This window comes from Caretta caretta, chromosome 3 (assembly GCF_965140235.1).
Source record: "Caretta caretta isolate rCarCar2 chromosome 3, rCarCar1.hap1, whole genome shotgun sequence".
In the NCBI taxonomy this organism is placed as follows: Eukaryota; Metazoa; Chordata; order Testudines; family Cheloniidae; genus Caretta; species Caretta caretta.
In genome coordinates, this window is record NC_134208.1 from 41,188,400 (window position 1) to 41,208,989 (window position 20,590).

The 20,590-nt window shown below is 47.6% G+C and overlaps 2 long non-coding RNA genes across 2 annotated transcripts; one reads left to right on the forward strand and one right to left on the reverse strand.

The window, feature by feature from the left end:
* The first annotated feature begins 2,257 nt into the window (after positions 1-2,257).
* Positions 2,258-15,787, forward strand: LOC142071513 (uncharacterized). Its single transcript, XR_012667571.1, has 3 exons — positions 2,258-2,559; positions 4,106-4,386; positions 15,710-15,787. It is a non-coding gene; the product is annotated as an uncharacterized LOC142071513 (long non-coding RNA).
* LOC125634506 (uncharacterized) lies at positions 11,764-20,524 on the reverse strand. Its single transcript, XR_007355943.2, has 4 exons — positions 20,438-20,524; positions 19,900-20,027; positions 15,654-15,739; positions 11,764-13,042 (listed from the first exon to the last, which is right to left on the reverse strand). It is a non-coding gene; the product is annotated as an uncharacterized LOC125634506 (long non-coding RNA).
* Positions 20,525-20,590: the final 66 nt, after the last annotated feature.

A 20,590-nucleotide genomic window follows, 5' to 3' on the forward strand; every position in this document is an offset into this window, starting at 1 on the left:
GTCTACTTTTAGGAAATACATTTTTGGGGCCTACTCATACTTCACCACATTTCTATATGAGAAGCAAGCATCATCTCTGCTGGCTAAAATGTACAGCACTGTCCCTTGAAATGTATGGTGGATTTGAAAGAGCTGCAAAATCCCATGAAATTATTCCATGTGCAAATGTGCAATCCATGTAATCAGAGTTTGACTTTTATCATTGCAAGTATAGAGTCCAAAATAAAAGTCCTAATACATACAAGGGCAGACCTTAAGGGGAGTTTTATTCCATACAAACCCTAGGTGTTCTCTGCTCATCACCCACTGTACAAGAGCGACAGATGGTCACAGTAGGACATCCCACGAGCCCATCAAAAAGTCAGACACTTTCAAAAAGGCCAGGTGGAAATTTGAATCAACAACATAAGCTTTATAGATATGGGCTAGCTGTTGGTGGAACACTGAACCATGGAACTGGACGGGACCTCGAGAGGTCACCTAGTCCAGTCCCCTGCACTCTTGGCAGGACTAAGTATTAGCTAGACCACCCCTGACAGGTGTTTGTTCAACCTGCTCTTACAAATCCCCAGTGACGGAGATTCCACAGCCTACCCAGGCAATTTATTCCGGTGCTTAACCACCCTGACAGTTAGGAAGCTTTTCCTAATGTCCAACCTAAACCGCCCTTTCTGCAATTTAAGCCCATTGCTTCTTGTCCTATCCTCAGAGCTTAAGAAGAAAAAATTTTCTCCCTCCTCCTTTGTAACAACCTTTTATGTCCTTGAATGTTTGAGTAGTGTAGGTCTCACAACTTCATCCCATCAGTCTGTCACATGGCCAGATGTGCACAGTGAAACCTGTGTTGCAGAGAGAGACAAACTAATTGGCCCATATCCTCTTCTCAGCAGTGTTAGTCCACCGAATACAGTAGACTTACTTCTGATTTACATTGGTGTAACAGAATGCAGAATCAGATCCATTGATTCCTGCAGCCCTGGCTGAGCAAGTGTCTGTTCTCTGCACATTGATATAGGCAGCATTGAAAGTACAGTACCAGCTCTTTCCTTGGTAGCTTAGCTTACTCTCTGTTCACAGTAAAGACCTCTTAATATGCCTCCCAGCAGGGCTTTCCTTCTCAGTCTTTATCATTGTTCTACATGATTCTGCTGTAACAACCAAAACACCAACATAAAGAGCTAGGAATGGTTAAAAGACTTCTAGTTATAAAAGCTGTTCCTCTTTTCTAAGATCGAAACAAAATCCACTTCATATTTGCTGTACTGTCATTCTATACAAGTGGGGAGAGTTTCTCTGGTGAAAAGTGCTTTGTTCAGAAATGCCCATGTGTCTTATCAATTATGCCTTAAGGGTGTTGCAAAACTGTACTGAATATGCTTTACATCTCATTGTGCTGAATCTCGGAAATGCTAAGTGAAAACATCTTCAAGCGCTTTCCAAATGAAATGGTGCAGCAAGCAACAGCATATCCGCTACAGCTAGCAAATTGCTAAAGCACTGTAGGCAATAATTGTCAGTCTGAAAAGAAGGGGTTATGGTCAAAAGACTGTATAGACAGCATAAACCGCAGAGTGCAAAGAGGTTTGACTTTCCTAGCCTGGCAATCACTAGGCCCATTAGGGGGACCATGCATAGCATCATCTTTGTCTGAGGAAACCTTAGACTCATTTTACTAGATTTGGCCATTATCCTGAAAAAATGTACTTGTTTATCCATTGTGAGTAGTCCCACTGAAGTCAATGGGCTGACTCACAATGTGTCAATTTAAGCATATGAGTGAATCTTTGCAGGGTTGGGACCTCAAGAGCCTGCCAGACCTTAATCTAAACAGTTGTTGCTAGTGAAGTTAAAACAATTGCATCATCTCATTTTGCAGATTTTTAAATCCTAGGCTTTGGAAGCCAAAACAATACTCCTTTCAGGGAAACAGAGATACACTCGGCGATGTAAGAGAAAAGACTGTGGGTTTTATTCAAAGTCCATTGACGTCAATGGAAAGATTCCTGTAAGAATACTAGAATATAACTGGCTGCTAAAAATCGTGTTTGTCTGTTGCGTTCCTCTCATACCCTGCAACTTCTTTTCCTTTTGCCCATCAAGGGGGTCTCCTGTGACTGTGGAGCCTATTTCTGATCCTCTGTCCACTCACAGATCCAGGCAGAGTTCCTCCGGGCGGCGTCCACTGGCTCCCTTGACACCTTTGAGGAGCAGTGGGCACTGTCTGGGGTTCTCTGCTTGGTGTCCCTGTCAGGTTCCCTTCGTTTGACCCTTTGACCTCACTCCTGTCCCTGTTATCTCATTAGTTGCCCCCCGGAATCATTTGGCTTCCAGGTCCTGTGGATCCTCCCCTTAGGCTGGGGGGAGGTCCTTCAGCAGTGGGCAGGCTTCAATAGGATCACAAAAAAGAAAAAAAAAAGTGTTTCTTCTGTTATCTCACTGTGTTGTGGATATTTCCATAGAGAAGGCTAACAAGAATCTACAGTTTTATCCACTCGGAATTGGAACATCTGACAAACTCATCACAAGCAGCAGGAACGGATGTGAAACAATGTAAAAGAGGTAGGGATAATTCAAAAAAATTGAAGTAGTCAGCAAGGACTAGGCAGAAAGAAGTGGGATGTGTCAGTACAAAAGAGAGAGGGAGGGCCAGATCATCAGTTGGTGTAAATCATCTAATAGTCTAAGAACAAGACAAAACAGTAACAGGTAGGCACTCTCAATACAAAGCTAAATTAGAAAATGATAGTACAGTGCAATGCTGATTTTCTACCTAGAGATGTATGTGATGATCTGAATGGGGCACCAAATTTTTAGTACATCTGGGCCCAGCATAATCTAAATAAACCCTTCAGAGTTCTTTCCCTAAATTGTTGCTATAGTTTGAGAGAGAGGGGAAAAAAACCAAAAACAAAACTCCTAGCCTTGCCTGAGCAGAAATTATCTTGAGCCAGGGGTTCTTGCAACAAATTTTTGGTGACCTCAGTGTAGCCACCAACTCTTGCTGGTGGCTGGACTGACACTTTTTCCTAAAATTATTTATTTTTACTGAAGTTAATAAAGTAATAGGCACATATTATACATCTGAATCATAGCAATTTATTTATGTAAGGTTGGGGGGGTTGTTTTTGGTTTTTTTGCAGACTCAATAAAAATAATGCACAGTTAGGTCTAGTAAAGAACAGAGATAACAGAATAGAAACACAAATAAGGTGCTTTGCATGTTCTTGTCTTTTTTTATTATTGTTTCTTTTGCTTTTTTGGTAAATGTGGTTGTCTGTACAACAATTCTGAAATAAATTTAAAAATGCTTTGACATAACAGAAGTCCAAATAATAATGAAAAACATAATTGGGTGGCTTGGGACTGGGGAGGGGAGGCACGGCTGCACCTGACCCAGGGCTCCTCTAGGCAGGTGGAGGGGGGCTTGGGGCTTCGGCCGACCTGGAGCTCCTCCAGCCGAGGGGGGCGGTGCTCGGGGCTTCTCCAGGCGGGGGGCTTGTGGCTCCAGTTGCAGGGGGAGTCTGGGGTCTTGGGGATCCGGCTGCTGGGAGTGGGGGGGAGACATGGGTGGAAGGGGTGGAGTCGGGGGTTAGCCTCCCCAAAGGGGGGCTCCACCTGCTGCCCATGCAGCCACTGCTGCCTCCTCAGTCCCCTGCCTGCTGCTTGCCTCCTGCATCCCTCCTCAGTCCTCCACCCGCCGCTTGCCTCCTCTCACTCGCCCACCCGCCACTCACCCCCCAGCCCGCTGCGAGAACCCCCACTCACCTCCTCACAGCCAGACCCCCCGCCTGCCTCCTCACCCTGCTGCTGGCTTGCCGCTCTCATCTCCTTACCGCCCTGCCTTCCCCCCCTCCCCCCATCTTGCTGCTTGCCTCCTCACCTTGCTCCTTCAGTGTTGTGCATCCCACCTTTGTCTCGAGAGTGGCGGGGCATGTAGGAGCAACTGGGAGGAAGGGCAGGGGCTAATGCTCCCCCCACACACACTGCCCAGGAAACTGCCGTGGCCGCAGGGAAACCCTCTGGTGGCCACATGTGAGAAACGGTGGCCTAAGAGGTCTTATAAATACCCCAAGAGAGACACAGATGAAAGGATTTGTTTCACCAGCTCCTACAGAGGCATCAGATGTACCTGATGTGAGGAATCTGAGAAGAAAGGTAGAGAAACAAGTTCTGAAGAGGCAGGCTATGCCTAAAAGACCAGTTAGACCAGCCCCTGAAGAGTAAAGCTATGAAGAAAGAGTCTGACTACCAGTGCGGATTGGTCTGATGCACCCAACACTGTTAAGACTTGTCCAGACATAAGGGAAGAGCTTGAATGCTGAGCTGTCACCCACAGTATCCTACTCAGTGGGAACCAACAATAACCAGAAGTTTCATCAAACCTGGGTACGTTAATATTTATTATTTATTTATTTCTAGGGACAAAAGGGGGAGATAGTAGTACCACCAGTGTTTGTTTCTAGACACCTAAAAAGAGAGGGGAGGGAGAGTCCATCTTTTCTTAAGAAGCTGGGACCCAGGGAGAAGACAAGGGAAAGAAATTTGCATATTGTATGGGTTTGAGATGGGAGGAAGCATTGTGGTTAGAGAGATTTGGACGAGTATATTTATACTATAAAATTAGTATAAAATTTATTAAGTGAGATGGTGCATTTAGTATTGCAGCTGACGCCCTGGAGGCAGGGTGTGCATATATGTATCCCAGAGATCGAGACCCAGAGGTTTTAATATAGAATGCAGATTAGTGGCTATTAGAAGAACAGATCTCAATAAAGATGAAGATGTCAGGCAAAATTTGGTGTTAAAACTATGTGACGACATAAAAGATCATCAAATTTTCCATATGGAAAAATCCACCAGAATAGAGTGCCCTCTCCATTTCCTCCCCCATGATTTTGGGATCAGGGGCTGAGACCTTTATACTGCGTGCTGGTATTTGTAACTGAGATAAGTTTTTCCTCTCTGGTTTTTGGCTTTGTTAACCTTGCTTTGAACTACTAGGACAGTACTTTTAATTTACAGCAAAGGTACCTAGACCCCTGATCAGGCATATTTGACATATTGTATAAATCATAAAGAGAGCCACTCTCAGCCAATGCTACCCTGCCATGCTACATATAGTATACATATCAGGGGAATGGCCTTGTCTCTCCCTGGTAGGTCAGTATTTTTGGCTTACCACAGAAAGCCAGAGATTTCACCTGAGAACAGGCCAGGAATAATACAGATTAGATGACTACACCTCCTACAAGGCAACCCAGGGAGTTACCCAGGAACTAACTATCTTAACAAATCTCAGGCACGGAGAACAGGGAGAACTCTGATACTATGAACCTGGCTCTGAGAAATGAGGTAAGACATGATCTGCATCACATTCAGGAGGACATAACCCAAAGGCCATTTTCAAATACTTCTAGAAATTGTAATTATAGTAATAATGAAGGACCTATTAGACAGCACTCGCTAAGCCTGGCTGTAGTGTCAGATACTGTAAGTGACCCCAGATACTGTGGCATATTAGAAAAGGAGTACTTGTGGCACCTTAGAGACTAACCAATTTATTTGAGCATAAGCTTTCGTGAGCTACAGCTCACTTCATCGGATGCATTCAGTAGAAAATACAGTGGGGAGATTTATATACATAGAGAACATGAAACAATGGGTGTTACCATACACACTGTAAGGAGAGTGATCAGGTAAGGTGAGTTATTACCAAGGGGGGGGTGTGGGGCCGAAAAAACCTTTTGTAGTGATAATCAAGGTGGACCATTTCCAGCAGTTGACAAGAACATCTGAGAAACAGTCAACTGCTGGAAATGGCCCACCTTGATTATCACTACAAAAGGTTTTTTCCTCCCCCGCTCTCCTGCTGGTAATAGCTCACCTTACCTGATCACTCTCATTACAGTGTGTACGGTAACACTGGGTGGGGGATTGGCGTAAGCTTGATCCGGCCCCGCCCACTCAGGTTGAGAGGGTGGCTCTTTACCCTCTGGTTCGGAGGGAAGCCACCCTGGCTCCCTACATACCCCACCCCTCAAATCCAGCTCCCGATCTTCGGAGCTGGCGTCCTCACCCTCTCCAAGGCGGGATAGGAAATCCGCATTGGCGTTGTCTCGTCCCACCCAATGGTGAATCGTGAAGGCATAGGGCTGCAGGGCTAGATGCAACCGCATCAGCCTGGCATTATTGTCCTTCATCTTATTAAGCCACTTCAGGGGTGCGTGGTCCGTAACCAGTATAAAGGGGGCCCCGAGGATGTAGTAGCAGAGAGCATCGACTGCCCACTTAACTGCTAGGGCCTCTTTCTCCACGACGGAGTAGTTCCATTCTCTGGGGAACAGCTTCCGACTGAGGTAAACAATAGGGTGTTCCTCCCCGTCAACCTCCTGTGAGAGGACCGCCCCAAGCCCTACTCCTGAGGCATCAGCCTGAACGATAAAGGCACGATGAAAGTCAGGGTTGAAGAGTACTGGATCGCTACACAGCCGTTCTTTGACAGTTCAAAAGGCCGTTTGCACTCGTTGGACCAATGCACCCGGCGGGGAATGTCCTTCGTCAGGAGCTCCGTTAGCGGGGCCATAATGCTTGCGAAGTGGGGTACAAACCGCCGGTAATAACCAGCTAAGCCCAAGAATTGACGCACCTGCCTCTTCGTGGTCGGCACCGACATTCCTGGAGTGCTTGGACTTTCCCAATGAGGGGGCGGACCTGTCCCCGGCCCAAGGTGTAGCCCAGGTAAGTGGTTTCCTCCCGCCCGAGTCGGCATTTTTTTGGATTGGCCGTAAGCCCGGCTGCGCGGAGGTCCCGGAGGACCGCCACTACTTGGTTAAGATGTTCCTCCCAGTTATTGCCATAGATGACCACATCGTCCAGGTAGGCCGCAGCATACTTTGTGTGTGGTTGCAACACCGGGTCCATCAAATGCTGGAAGGTTGCCGGGGCCCCATGTAGGCCAAAAGGCATCTGGGTGAAATGGTATAACCCTGAAGGGGTGGCAAACGCGGTCTTCTCCTTGGACCTGGGATCCAAGGGGATCTGCCAGTACCTCTTGGTGAGGTCTAAAGTGGTGATATAACAGGCCTCCCCGAGCCGGTTGAGGAGCTCATCAATGCAGGGCATCGGATAGGCGTCAAATTTTGACATGGCGTTTACCCTCCGGAAGTCAATGCAAAACCGCCGGCTCCCATCTGGCTTTGGTATGAGAACGACGGGGCTCCGCCACTCACTCTGGGAGCACTCAATAACACCCAGATCCACGATCGCCCGGACTTCCTCCCCTACGGCCTCCCACATTCGTCTAGGCAATGGCCGGGTTGTCTCTCAGACCACCACCCCGGGTTCCGTCTGGATCACATGGTAGGTGAGCATAGTCCGCCCGGGTTTCATGGTGAATGTCTTGGGGAATGCCCTTACTAAGCAGAGTGCCTGTTCTTGCTGCTCGACTGTGAGTCTCTGCTAGCTGGGGCTCACCATTATCCGACTCCTCGGGCAGTTGGGGCCCCAGGTCTGGTTTGGGGGGATATGGGGCAACTAGGAGCCCTTCCCAGTCCTGCCAGGGTTTTAAAAGGTTTACATGGTAAATCTGTTTTTCCTTATGGCGACCAGGTTGCCGAATTTCGTAGGTGACAGGCCCTACCTGGCGGAGGACCTCATACGGACCCTGCCAGCGGGCAAAAAGCTTTGATTCCTCCGAGGGGAGCAGGAGGAGCACTTGGTCCCCTGGCCCAAATGATCGAGCCTGGGCACCCCGATTGTAGTGCTGCTCCTGGGCTCTTTGGGCTGTGTTTAAGTTCTCCCTCACGAGCTCACCCACCCGTGCCAGCTGCCCCTGCAGTTGTAAGACGTATTGCAAGAGACCCTGTGTTGCAGACGGGTTGTGTTCCAAAGTCTCCCTCAAGAGGTCCAACACCCTGCAGGGTTGCCGTGAATAGAGGAGCTCGAACGGGGAGAACTTCGTGGACACCTGTGGGACTTCTCGAATTGCCAGTAGTAAAGGAGGGAGCAGCTGGTCCCACTGGCGGAGGTCCTGGGTATGGAAACGCTGCAACATTCCCTTCAGGGTCCGGTTAAACCGTTCGACCAATCTGTCAGTCTGGGGATGGTAGACCGAGGTCTGCAATTTCTTAATCCCCAATAGGGCACATACGTGACGGAACAGCTTAGACGTGAAGTTGGTCCCCTGATCAGTGAGTATCTCCCGTGGGAATCTGACTTGCGAAGATCTTCAAGAGCTCCGCAGTGATAGTGCAGGTGGTGATACTTCTTAAGGGGACGGCCTCGGGGAAGCGGGTGGCGAAGTCCATCAGGACGAGGATGTATTGATGGCCTGCCTTACTTTTTGGAAAAGGCCCGACCAGGTCCATGGCTACCTGCTCAAACGGTACACCTATGACTGGTAAAGGGACCAGGGGGCCTTCTGTACCCCTGCTCGGGCTGCAAGTTTTGGCAGTCCGGGCATGACGCACAGTAATCCTTCACCTCACGGTGGACGCCGGGCCAGAAGAACCTGGCCAGGACCCTAGCCACAGTTTTTTCCTGCCCTAAATGGCCAGCAGCCAGGATGTCATGTGCAAGCTTCAGGACAGCCCGACAATGAATACGGGGGACCACGAGTTGGGTCCAGATCTCTTGGGTCTGGGGGTCTCGGTCAAGGCGGTAGAGCCGCTCGTGGTTGAGTTCAAACCCGGGCCATTGGGTGGTGCGCCGCGCCTCCACGACGTCACCATCCACCCAGGCCAGCTGCTCATAGGCAAACCAGAGTGTAGGGTCCTCCCTTTGATCCCAGCTAAAGTCCACCAGGTCAGGAGGGGGACCAGCCATTTCCAGGCCATCCGGTGCGGGGGTGGGACCTGGGTCAGCTCCAGGGTCAGAGCTCAAGTCAGGTCCTGTCTTCCTCTCAGGCGGGGCTCCCTCGAGCGCCTCTTTGGTGGGTAGGGATTGGAGCACCTAGACGAAGTCTGGCCAGTCGTGGCCCAGGATCACTGGATAGGTGAGGGATGATGCCACCGCCACATTCATTAACCGAGTTGCTCTGTTCACCGTGATGGGGACCCGAACCGTGGGGTACGATTTTATGTCTCCGTGGATGCACTGAATCCGTACTTCCCCAATGGTTCGCTTGGTGTCCAAGAAGAGTGCCTGGCGGACAAGGGTCTGCCCACAGCCCGAGTCAACTAGACCCACCACTGGGACCCCGGCGACTTCCATGGGAGCTGTCAGTTTGGCCACGGAGGGCGGACAGGCCCGCCACTCCCCGGTGCACACCAGACCAAAGTTGCAGTCCATCGCAGGACAGCCCCATTGCAGATGACCATACTCGCCACATCGGAAACAAGGTCCTACCTCTGGGCGCACCAGCCGTGTGGGGGCACCAGTGGGGCTGCAGAGTTGGCTGGGGCCCGGTGGTTGGGTTAAGCGTCCAGGGCTGAAGCGTGGTGAGGACTCGGGGCGTCGGGAAATCTCGGTCCTGCTGCCATCTGGTCGTCGGGTACGGTGGGGTGCGTTGGTTTGGGAGGTGGGCCCCCTCCTTTCAAGTTTCTGTGCATTGGGTCCAGGGTTTGGGGGGCAGGCGGCCGGTCCTATTGGGGCCTCTGCCTCGAGAAAGTCCTCCATAAGTGCGACGGCTGTGCTCAGACTTTGTGGCCAGTGCCGCAACACCCAAGCCCTCCCCTGGGGTGGGAGGATGTGCACGAATTGTTCGAGGATGACCTGTTCAGTCACCTCAGCTGCGGTTCGACGCTCGGGTTAGAGCCATCGGGTACCTGCGTCCTTCAGTTCCTGGGCCACAGCCCGGGGTCTGGTGCCCGGTGGGTAGACCTTTTCCCGAAACCGTCGCCGAAAAGTCTCCGGGGTAATGTCAAAGGCATCCAAGATAGCTGTTTTCACTCGAGCGTAAATGCGGGCCTCATCATCTAGGAGCCCACGGTAAGCCTTCTGGGCCGGCCCCGTCAGATATGGGGTGAGGAGGGTCGCCCATTGGTCAGGTGCCCAACCAGATAGGCCTCTGGGTCATCCTCAGGCCCCATCTTGGCCAGGATCAATGGGGCGGGAGGGGGCAGGGTGGCTGCCCTCTCCGGTTGGCCCCCACCATGGCCCGGCCACAGGGTTGCAAGCTGCTGGAAGCATTGGGTTTGGTGTTCATGGTGCTGGGCCCCCAGGGTTTGAAGCAACTGCTGCTGCTGGGCCCCCAGCTGCTGTATGAGTTGGTGCTGCTGCTATTGCTGGCTCTCAGCCAGGAACTTGATAAGCCTTTCCATCTCCTTCTTTCCAGTAGGGGAGTTTCAGAGGCCCCCTCGCGCTAACCCCTTTCTGCAAGAATAGGGATCGCCTGCCCGCATTCTCCACCACTTGTGACAGGTTTCAATCGGTCCTCCGAGCTCCTAGGGGGCGATGGAGAGCGACGGTCCCAGTGGCGGGCCTTAGTCATGCCTTTCGGGCACTGGGGAATTAGCGGGAAAGGTGTGCTGGCCGAAGTCTGCAGCGCGCCCCTCAGGCAGGGGAGCGCCGGCACAAGTCTGCAGCGCACCCCTCAGGCAGGGGAGCGCCGGCACGGGTTTGTCATGCACAGTTCTGCTACACAAGGCAGGTTGGCCGGGGTAGGGGAACGCAGGCCCACCCAACTCCACTGCGTTCCAGCCCAGGGCCCTGACAGTGGCAGAAGGCGAAGGTCCTGCTGCTCAGTCAGCGGGGGGCCATCTGCGCCCACTGACCAAACGCACCCACCCCACAGTGCAGTTCTGCCCCTAGGCTACTTCCTACCCGGTCTCTCCAGCGGGTCTCTCCGGTCCCTCCAGCTTGTCCAGGTATTCTGCCACTGGCAGCTCCAGCTCCCCCTCTGTGTCGGACTCACGCTGGCCTGGGTTACAGCCGGGCCCCTCCAGGCCCTCCAGGTACACAGTGGCTGGCCACAGGCCTCCTTCCCGGTCAGGTTCCTCCTGGCCCAGGGCCTCCCCTGGGTCGGCAGCAGGATCGCAAGGGAGCAGCCAGCAGCCTGTCTCTGTCTCCCTCCCTGGTGCGCTCCCCACTGGGCAAAGGGCCCTGCCCTTTGTACTTCCTGTCCCATCCCTCCCCTTCCGGGGATTGGCATAAACTTGGTCTGGCCCTGCCCACTCAGGTTGAGAGGGTGGCTCTTTACCTTCTGGTTCAGAGGGAAGCCACCCTGGCTCCCTACAGGCAGTCTCTGCTGCATGTCCAAGGATAATTCCGTTTTGGGCATATGCAAAGCATCCTCAGTCCATGTTGCTTGGTTTCAGTCTCTAGAGAGGAGGAGAAATCCCACTTCACAAGCCCAAATTCTCTCACCTGTTAGAGTTTTTTTTCCTTTAAGATTTCTCCTAATTTATGTTAGCTGCATGTAATAAAGCGGCCTTTGGTGTGACACTACTGAGAGTACCAATTCAGGACAAATTGCTTAGAGCAGGGCAGTTACAGCCCAAGGTCAGGGGTCCTTTACTAATAAGGCACACCAAACCAGCCAAATGGAGAGGACTTCAGTTTTACCCCACTGGCTAACCAGAAGTCATACGAGCAATTCCCTTAGACACTCCAGTTTCCCAGTATCACCACCAGCACTGCTCCTTATGGGGATGAATGGTTATGAAAACCAATACCCCTGTAAGATAAAAAGAGGTTCTCCTGATCTCAAAGGACCAAGCCCCAGACCCAGATCAATATACCAGTTAGATCTTACCCACAAATCACGCCATTGCCAATCCTTTAGAATCTAAAATCTAAAGGTTGATTCATAAAAAGAAATAAATATAGAAGAGAGTTAGAATTGGTTAAATGGAATCAAATACATACAACAATTGCAAAGTTCTTAGTTCAGGCTTGCTTCAGGCTTGATGGGATTACTGCTGATTTAAACCAATCAAGTCTCTGGAGTACAAACATCCCAGTTTGGATGGGTTGTTCAATCCTTTGTTCAGAGCTTTAGTTTCAAGCATAGTTCATCCAGAGCTCAGAAGCAGGACTGAAGACAAAATGGAGGGGTTTCCAGGGCCTTTTATATCCTCTGCCATGTGGAAGGACCCCTTTGTTCTTACTGTGGAAAATCACAGCAGCAAGATGGAGTTTGGAGTCACATGGGCAAGTCACATGTCCAAGCATGACTCAGTTTGCAGGCAGCAGCCATTGCTCACATGCTACCTTGAACGGTCTCAGGAAGGCTCCTCAGATGTGGATTGGAGTCTCCCAAGGTCCATTGTCATTCAAATGTTTCTTGACTGGGCACTTACTCAGAACAGTCCTTTCTCAAGAAGCTGACCAAATGCTTCACTGATGCTACTTAGAATCAAACACATTGAGATACAAGTACATAGCCAATATTCATAACTTCAAATACAAAAATGATACACACATACAGACAGCATAATCATAACCAGCAAATTACAACCTTTTCATAGACACCTTATTTGACCTCCTTTGTACAAGATTTGATGCAACTATAGGACCTTGGTTGCAACAGCGATCTATACAGTCACAGTTTATGTCAATAACATCACACCACATTTTTAATGTTTGTTCTTTGGATACAGCGCACAGGCTAAGAATTAGATCCAATGTTCTTTTTGGAAGCTGTATACCCCTCCCTTATAAACTTCTTCCTTGTATTGCTTATATTGGCTTACTTAAATACTATCAAGTACTACACTTCAGTACTGCATAAGGACAAGCAAAAAGCCATCTTGGAATCCATGTACTGAGGAAACCACTGGAAGAGTGTAGGGATATTCATGAAAATTTGGATCCTGGTTTTGTCTGAAAACCAGCAGTTCCGTCAAAGACTGAATCCTTGGCAGGGCCGGCTCCAGGCACCAGCGAAGGAAGCAGGTGCCTGGGGCGGCCTATAGAAAGGGGCAGCACTCCTTCCGTCATCGGGGCGGCACATCCAGGTCTTTGGCGGCAATTCGGCGGCAGGCCCTGCAGTCTCTCTCTTCCTCTTCGGCGGCAGCTCAACCAGGCTTGGTTTTTTTGTTTTTTCCTTCACCGCTTGGGGCGGCAAAAAAGCTGGAGCCGGCCCTGATCTTTGGGAGAATATCTACTTGATAAAATAGGAAAGATAACCATTAATAAGTATCGACTTAGGATTGTATTTTATGTTTTGTTTTATATGTGTAACCAGATCTGTTTCCACTCATTTTCCTTTCTCAGTGTGTCTGAAGTCTTAATCTGTTAATAAACTTAAGATGGTTTTCGCTGTAAATATATTTCAGTGCTGTAATGTTATAAAGGACCTGATCCTGAGCTGTACCATTCAAGCTATGTGTACTCTCTCTCTTTTTGGAAATGGCTTACCTGGTAATAACTGTCAGAGTCTATATCAGGGATCGGCAATCTTCAGCACGCGGCCCGCCAGAGCAAGCCCCCTGGCGGGGTGGGCCAGGCCAATTTGTTTACCTGCCGCATCCGCAGGTTCAGCTGATCGCAGCTCCCACTGGCTCTGGTTTGCTGTTCCGGGCCAATGGGGGCTGCAGGAAGCAGCGCAGGCCATAGGATGTGCTGGCTGCAGCTTCTCACAGCCCCCATTGGCCTGGAACAGCAAACTGCAGCCAGTGGGAGCTGCGATCGGCCGAACCTGCGGATACAGCAGGTAAACAAACTGGCCCGGCCTGCCAGGGGGCTTACCGATCTCTGGTCTAGACACAGGGGCTGGATACTGCAGGGAGCACTCTGAGGGGGTTGGTGTGTACTCAGCACTAGCCTGCACAGAGAGGGCTAGGTCTGCGAACACTGGAAGGCAATGTTGGGGGGGTGAGGGCGGTCCAGAGGCTGTTGGGTTTAGGGAGCAGAACCACAGCAGGCAAAGACAAGACTGTTTCACACTAAGGGCAAGTAGTGACTAGATGCCTCAGAAATCTGGGTAGTTCTGGGGAGCATCACAAGCTCATGGCAACTTTTCTTTAGAACTTCTAACTTAGGCCTGTTTCAGAGTAGCAGTGGTGTTAGTCTGTATTTAGAGTAGCAGTCGTGTTAGTCCAGAAAATACAGTGAGGAGATTTATATACACACAGACCATGAAAAAATACACATTGTAAGGAGAGTGATCACTTAAGATGAGCTATTACCAGCAGGAGAGTGGGGTGGGGGGAGAGAAAACCTTTTGAAGTGATAGTCAAGGTGTGCCATTTCCAGCACATTTCCAGCAGTTAACAAGAACTTCTGAGGAACAGGTGGGGCGGGTGGGGGGAGGGAGGAATAAACAAGAGGAAATAGTTTTACTTAGTATAATGACTCAACGTGAGTCATTATACTAAGTAAAACTATTTCCCCTTGTTTATTCCTCCCCCCCCCCCGCCCGTGAGTCATTATACTAAGTAAAACTATTTCCCCTTGTTTATTCCTCCCCCCTTTGCCCCCACTGTTCCTCAGAAGTTCTTGTTAACTCCTGGAAATGTGCTGGAAATAGCCCACCTTGATTATCACTTCAAAAGGTTTTCTCTCCCCCCACCCCACTCTCCTGCTGGTAATAGCTCATCTTAAGTGATCACTCTCCTTATAATGTGTATTTTTTCATGGTCTGTGTGTACATAAATCTCCCACTGTACTTTCTACTTTATGCATCCGATGAAGTGAGCTGTAGTTCACGAAAGCTTATGCTCAAATAAATTGGTTAGTCTCTAAGGTGCCACAAGTACTCCTTTTCTTTTAACTTAGGCCTGTTACTCTTTTTAGTTATTTCTTGTTACTGTCAGATCGGGTGTTCATGTTAACAATATTCATTTCTGTCTACCTCTTTCTCAATTGTTTCTGCTTGTTGCTGTCTTCTTTAATTTTCCTGACAAAGCCCTGTCAATTCCAAGAATTCAGATCCATTTCTATTGCTTATATTATGCTGATGGTGGGAACTCTAGATTCTTGCTAAACTTAAAACACAATTCTTGGATTTATTGCTCACTTACCATGTTTTGTACTGGTTTGGAACAAAATTAAAAATAGTGAAATTAGGTCTAAAGTTGTGTTTGTTAATTGACTTGTCAGTGCTTTTGGGAGAGGAGAGAGTGAATGAAGCAATTCCCTAACCTTCCTATGTTTCCTTGATACAACTTTAAGATGATACTGAATTCTTCTATTGGGCTGATTTTAACCCCTAGTCCAGGAGCAGGACTATTGTTCCTATATCCCAATCATCCACCCTTTGTCTCTCTTGTCTATTTAAATTCTAAGTTCTTCAGGCCAAGGACTGTCTACTATTCTCCTTGTACAGCACCTAGCACACTGGGGCACATTTTTCATTGGTCCATAGGCACTACCATAATACAAATAATAATTCATAATGAAGTGTAAATGAGCACCCAAGGCGCATTGCAGTGGTGAATTAGGCCCTTGATCTCCATGTTGTAAGCATCAGATCATCTTGTGCACTGACAAAAACAACAAGGAGTCCGGTGGCACTTTAAAGACTAACAGATTATGCACAGTTTGTCCACTGACATCCTTCCCTACTGTATGATTAAAACTGGAGTGGTAGTTCAGTTTTGTTGCTCATTAAGAGTTGACACTCAAAACATGAAACTGAGACAAAGCAATTAATTACAATCAGCTAATTTTAACTATAAAATCAGAGGTTGTTTCTATTTCTATATATTGCTTTGGCCTTTTGCACTAAAAGGGATAGAGTTTTATAACTATAGAATGTGACTTTTGATCACCTGATTTGATAGTTTCACATCTCTAATTGTTTGTTTCTGCTCTTCTCGGGAAGCAGCAAAAAGAAGTTAAAGTTGAGCAGCAGGCTCTGTAAAGGAGGAGGATAAAAAATAAGGGAGAAACCTTGGGTGAACTGTAAGTTACAATTTTTGACTATCTTCCTATGTGAACGTATCATTAACACTTTATGTGACTATTGCAGCATTTAGATTTATGATTGTAACAAAACATCCTTAAAATACTGTGCTTTAATATGTTACTGGCCATTTTAATATTTGCTGTAGAGTACAAACCAACACTAACTCAGAAAGAAAAGACCCATATCTTTGATTTAACATGCATATTTAACTTAATTTTTCAAAATCTCTAGCTAGGAAATTAAGATTTTAAAAATAATACAACCTGTTTACAAAAATTAGGCCAAATCCTTCCCTGGTGTGATTGTATTGAAGCCAGTACAGATACACCAGAGATGAATTTGGCCCATAAGTTTAAATTGTTTTCCCTTGTCTTAGTACTCCTTGTTTCATAGGTATTTCTGGAAATGTTAGCTGTACATGACTATTTAGAAATTGTATTTGTTGGATGCTAGGCTTTAAAAACACACCTTGCAAATTATAGGGTAAATACATTGTGAACAAGTCTACCTTCTGCATTGTTTTTAACTGAAAGGTGTACTAAAAATTACAGGTGTGCCATAATAAATCCATACTATTTTGCTTTAATCTATTATAGTAATAAGGTATGTGATGTGCACTGATATAAATGAAAGCTACTGAATTCCAGTCACTCTAATGTGTTTCTGAGTTAGGAGAGGAATTTTGCAAAGAGCAAGAAAGCACAAGAAAGGAAGAAACATAGGCAGGGGGTAAAAAACAGGCAGCAGTGTAATTCTTTGAACGTACTTCTCTTGTCTACTATGGTACTGCAGAATAATTAATACCTAGGTCTTACACAGAGCTTTTTATCCATTAATCCTTAAGGTGCTTTGCCAACAAGGGTAAGTACTGGGAAGAAACTAACAGGTGAATTACAAATTACAAAGTGTACCAGCTGAATTATTTCAGTAACTATTAACTGAATAAAACGAGAATGTTATCCTCATTTCTTGAGACATTTCAACCTAGACTTGGAAAAGCTCTGGAGCACACAGTGCAGGGACAAATGCTGAACTGTCAGGGGCAGAGAAAAATTGGCTGAACTGGGAGCCAGTTTGCAGTCAGTGTGAAAGGAAGAGAATAGATGCCAGTGAGATACCAACTGTGTTGCAGATATTTAAATGACTAAATCTATTGGGATTAAATGTACTTTATACTGCTGTATTAGGGTGTTCCTAATTAAATGCCTTTGTTGGATCATATTAAAGAAGTTCTGTATTAAAAACACAAATGAGTTTGATTCCCCATAGTTTAAATTCCAGGGGTTTTACTGGATTAAGAGGTCTCTTGGTTTTTGGTACTGTTTCTCTCCGTCTATGTGTGAAACTTTCAAGTTGCTAATTATGTTAGTACATTTTAAGACAAAAAGAAAAGGAGTACTTGTGGCACTTTAGAGACTCACCAATTTATTTGAGCATGAGCTTTCGTGAGCTACAGCTCACTTCATCGGATGCATACCGTGGAAACTGCAGCAGACTTTATATACACACAGAGAATATGAAACAATACCTCCTCCCACCCCACTGTCCTGCTGGTAATAGCTTATCTAAAGTGATCATCAGGTAGGGAGAGTGGTCACTTTGGATGAGCTATTACCAGCAGGATAGTGAGTTTGTGTGTGTGGTTTTTGGGAGGGGGGTGAGAGAACCTGGATTTGTGCAGGAAATGGCCCAACTTGATTATCATGCACATTGTGTAAAGAGTTGTCACTTTGGATGGGCTATCACCAGCAGGAGAGTTTCAGAGTAACAGCCGTGTTAGTCTGTATTCGCAAAAAGAAAAGGAGTACTTGTGGCACCTTAGAGACTAACCAATTTATTTGAGCATGAGCTTTCGTGAGCTACAGCTCACTTCATCGGATGCATACCGTGGAAACTGCAGCAGACTTTATATATACACAGAGAATATGAAACAATACCTCCTCCCACCCCACTGTCCTGCTGGTAATAGCTTATCTAAAGTGATCATCAGGTTGGGCCATTTCCAGCACAAATCCAGGTTTTCTCACCCTCCACCCCTCCACACAAATTCACTCTCCTGCTGGTGATAGCCCATCCAAAGTGACAACTCTTTACACAATGTGCATGATAATCAAGTTGGGCTATTTCCTGCACAAATCCAGGTTTTCTCACATCCCCCCCACCCCCATACACACACAAACTCACTCTCCTGCTGGGTAATAGCTCATCCAAACTGACCACTCTCCAAGTTTAAATCCAAGTTAAACCAGAACATCTGGGGGGGGGGGGGGGGGGGGAGGAAAAAACAAGAGGAAATAGGCTACCTTGCATAATGACTTAGCCACTCCCAGTCTCTATTTAAGCCTAAATTAATAGTATCCAATTTGCAAATGAATTCCAATTCAGCAGTTTCTCGCTGGAGTCTGGATTTGAAGTTTTTTTGTTTTAAGATAGCGACCTTCATGTCTGTGATTGCGTGACCAGAGAGATTGAAGTGTTCTCCGACTGGTTTATGAATGTTATAATTCTTGACATCTGATTTGTGTCCATTTATTCTTTTACGTAGAGACTGTCCAGTTTGACCAATGTGAGTGAGTTTGACCAAGGAGAGTGAATTTGTGTGGGGGGGTGGAGGGTGAGAAAACCTGGATTTGTGCTGGAAATGGCCCAACCTGATGATCACTTTAGATAAGCTATTACCAGCAGGACAGTGGGGTGGGAGGAGGTATTGTTTCATATTCTCTGTGTGTATATAAAGTCTGCTGCAGTTTCCACGGTATGCATCCGATGAAGTGAGCTGTAGCTCACGAAAGCTCATGCTCAAATAAATTGGTTAGTCTCTAAGGTGCCACAAGTACTCCTTTTCTTTTTGCGAATACAGACTAACACGGCTGTTACTCTGAAACCTGTCATTTTAAGACAGAGTCTGTTCTCAAAGCAATTCTTTGTAAGAACAACTACTCACACAGAAAGAGACTCAAAGCAATACTTTGTAACAATAGAAACAGCACCCGGAGACTCCCCGCCCTTTTGTTGTATTCATCTTGCTTTGTTAACAATTGTGATTAAAATAGAGATAGAGGATGTATGTGGATGGATGCTTGGTGTGGATAATAACTGAATGATCAGGGAGGTGCCAGCCTAAGAATCCAGTGTCCATCGGCTGAAGAAGGCGTCAAGTGGAAATAAGCAGAGGACTCCCGGAGGGCAGACTGAAATCCACCCAACAGCCTCAAGAATGGGAGAACCAAAGAACAAGATAACATCTAGCAGCACAATGACAGGTTTCAGAGTAACAGCCGTGTTAGTCTGTATTCGCAAAAAGAAAAGGAGTACTTGTGGCACCTTAGAGACTAACCAATTTATTTGAGCATAAGCTTTCGTGAGCTATAGCTCACTTCATCGGATTTTCCACTGAATGCATCCGATGAAGTGAGCTGTAGCTCACGAAAGCTTATGCTCAAATAAATTTGTTAGACTCTAAGTTGCCACAAGTACTCCTTTTCATCTAGCAGCACGGAGCAGTCAGGAATGTGCTATCTGCTGATTGATTCAGCAACAGCATGATGAAGCAATTCCTATAGACTGGCTTTTATAGGAAGAAATTCCTATAAAAATGGACTCTAGAAAGTGAGAACTTTGGGGGGGTCTGATTCTGCAAACCAACTTCCAGGAGCATCAGATGAGCATCTGGAAAGGCCCCGCTCCCTCCTCATGTCCAGGCCACCTGGCCAGTGGCTTGGCATGAGCAACTCTAAGGCTGGTAACTATGATAACAACCTTGCAGAAACTGTGTATGTGTGTGTTTGTATGAATGAATATGTGAATAAATATGACATTGAATGGAATGTTATAGCTATAACTAACTGCTTACCATGATTCTTTCTGTATTCACAATAAATGTGGTATTTTGCCTTTTCCTCTTTAATAAGATCCTGCTGGTTTTTATTTTATTGGTATAACACCTTGTCTTGAGGGCCAATGCCAGGTTGCTTAAACCCCACATTTAAATAAATAAATAAAACCTAATATGGTAGAAATCTTGAGAATTAAATAAACGAACACACAAAAAAAGCAGGAACCCAAAGGCTGCAGCATTGGGCTAGGGCAGAACTGCAAAGCAAACTTACACGTCACTAACCAGGGCTTGCCCCGCTCCCCACGCTGGTGCTCAGCCCGTGTGAGCCGCTGTCAGCAGCAAACATCAGATGGTGGCGCCCCAGGCAACAGCGAGACGCGAACTCCCGGAGAAGAAAAGCTGGGGGATGGGCAGACAGGGAAAGGAGCTGGGGAGGGGGCTAGATAACTGGAAGAAATGCAAGCTGGGGGGAGGCTGTTCCAAACATTCCCCGCATTAGGCAGGGGTGAGGATCCCAAAGCTTCCCAACCTCCTGTCTCCGGACACCAGCTGGTCCAGGCTCTTCCCCACCCCGGTTAATTTATTCTCTTCCTCCCTTCCCCACTCAACAAACCCCAAGCATCTTACTTCTTGTCCTTCCCCGATTCCCTCCACAACCCTAATCCCCACCGATTTCCCTGGACACCCCTGGCTCCTACCGCCCCCCCGAGGGAAATCACTCGACTGTTCTCCCCGAGAAATGCCCCACACCAAGTTGCACAAAACGTGGCAGCCCTGATAAAATAACACGGCATGGTATAACAACATACCACAGGGCGGGCACATACGAGACAGCCAACCCACGTGTGTGACACACGATTTCGGTGCGGGTCACACACACACGTCCTGCCCCACAGCGGGCTCTTGGAGGGGTCTGTCCCTCGGTTCCAGCTCCCACGTGTCTCCACAGCTCAGTGGTCCCC